The sequence below is a fragment of the Morone saxatilis genome, unplaced genomic scaffold, assembly GCF_004916995.1.
Source record: "Morone saxatilis isolate NCDOM2014 unplaced genomic scaffold, NCSU_SB_2.0 Contig24, whole genome shotgun sequence".
NCBI lineage: Eukaryota > Metazoa > Chordata > Actinopteri > Moronidae > Morone > Morone saxatilis.
In genome coordinates, this window is record NW_023339807.1 from 13,842,315 (window position 1) to 13,843,903 (window position 1,589).

General features: G+C 51.5%; 1 protein-coding gene across 1 annotated transcript in view; it reads left to right on the forward strand.

The window, feature by feature from the left end:
• The first annotated feature begins 6 nt into the window (after positions 1 to 6).
• LOC118336257 (ataxin-1-like) overlaps positions 7 to 1,589 on the forward strand; it is a 12,494-nt gene continuing 10,911 nt past the window's right edge. Inside the window, exon 1 of the mRNA XM_035672862.1 lies at positions 7 to 363. The gene's annotated coding sequence lies outside the window, so the exon portion shown is untranslated. The remainder of the gene's footprint in view (positions 364 to 1,589) is intronic.

A 1,589-nucleotide genomic window follows, 5' to 3' on the forward strand; every position in this document is an offset into this window, starting at 1 on the left:
GAGAGAGAGAGAGAGAGAAGCAGCCAGGCAGAGAGGGAGCTGGCGGTCTGGTGGCCTTGCATAACACACGTTGGAGCAGCCTTGAACGCAGGACTTGGTCTGAGCTTCAGCAGTGGGGAACTTCCTTTACCGTCAGCCCGTTGCAGGGGCAGCGTAGCCTCCAAACCGGAGAGTCCAGAGAGGGAGGCAGAGCTGGAGCAGCTACAGGCTCCAGGAGAGGAGAGCGGCACAAAGGAGAGATTCAGGAAGAGGAGTCCTAGGAAACACGTCTCCAACACACACACACACACACACACACACACTCACTAAGAGGCAGGAAGAATCCTTGGACATGCTCTGCAAGCAGTGGCTGTGGAGAGACTGGTGAGCTATTCTTAGTACTCTAACCAGTGGGGGGGAGGGGGTTGTCTCTTTTCTTCTTGATTTGTGGCACAGTAGTATTTTCTGCCCCGCTACTACACTCATGCGCTCTCGCTGTCATTCTAAAGCCCCCCAGAGGCTACAGTCACAGAGTCACAGTTGTGCGGTTCAACAGCATTGACCCTGTTCGGTGGTAGAGGTGCTTGCTGAGCGGGACGCCTGCATACACATCTCTGCTCGTATACTGTGTGATTGGTGTGTGTCGAGCAGTGATGCAGAACTCTGGAGTCATTGTGAAGACAAACAGCCTGAACCCACTGCCTGTTCTTACTGTCTGCTTTAGTCTGCCACACGGTAGGTCCGCCTCTTAAAGGCACAGGCACCACTGTTGTACAGAAAAGGGGCAGTAAAATGGTTCTTTCGGGTATTAGAGAAAAGCTGTACACTGTATTGATCTGCTCTGTGGTTAAAGCAGCTATGTTTGTAAGGGGGTTGAGGGGAGGTCCTATTTATATGCAGCGAATCACACATACACGCACGTACATATTGTCTTCCCCAGTACCTCCCCCTCTGCTTTATGCCAGAGCTCAGATTGATAATGATGTTTTTGTTTTCTATATATAGCCGTTTGCTGTACAGGGTTTTCACTGTGTATCTATGACTGGTCTAGCAGGTGAAACATGATGCATAGCAGTATTGACAACAGGTCTATGACCCCAGGGTCATTGCATTAGCTGTTTGCATGAGTCTTTTGCATAGAAGCAACATCTCAGTACACTGTCACTAAATAATTGTGTTGCCTTTCTATCGCCTCCCTGCATCATCCTGCTGCAGAGAAACGTTATCGGTGTGGAGCCTTGGAATAATGAGGAGTAAATAGTGGGGATGGGAGCATGAGAGAGAAGACTCTGTGCTCAGGCGGAAGGAGTGGAGGTGGGGGACTGGAGGAGCTGGCGACTGCTGCGTAAGAGGGGGAATGTAACTCTGCTGGGGGGGCCTCTCACCTGGAGACAACAGAGAGGAGGCTGAATGAAAACATCTCATCTGCATCTGCAGGTCGACGGCAGACGCACGCCACTACACAAACCTATTTCTCCGGTTTGTGCAGCTTTTTTACGTGGGAGTATGAAAGAGGATCACATGCGAGGCTGGCTCTATCACTCTGAGCTGAAAAGCATCAGTGTGATGAGCGGAACAGAGAGTGGCCTGTCCCCCCCCCCCCCCCCCCC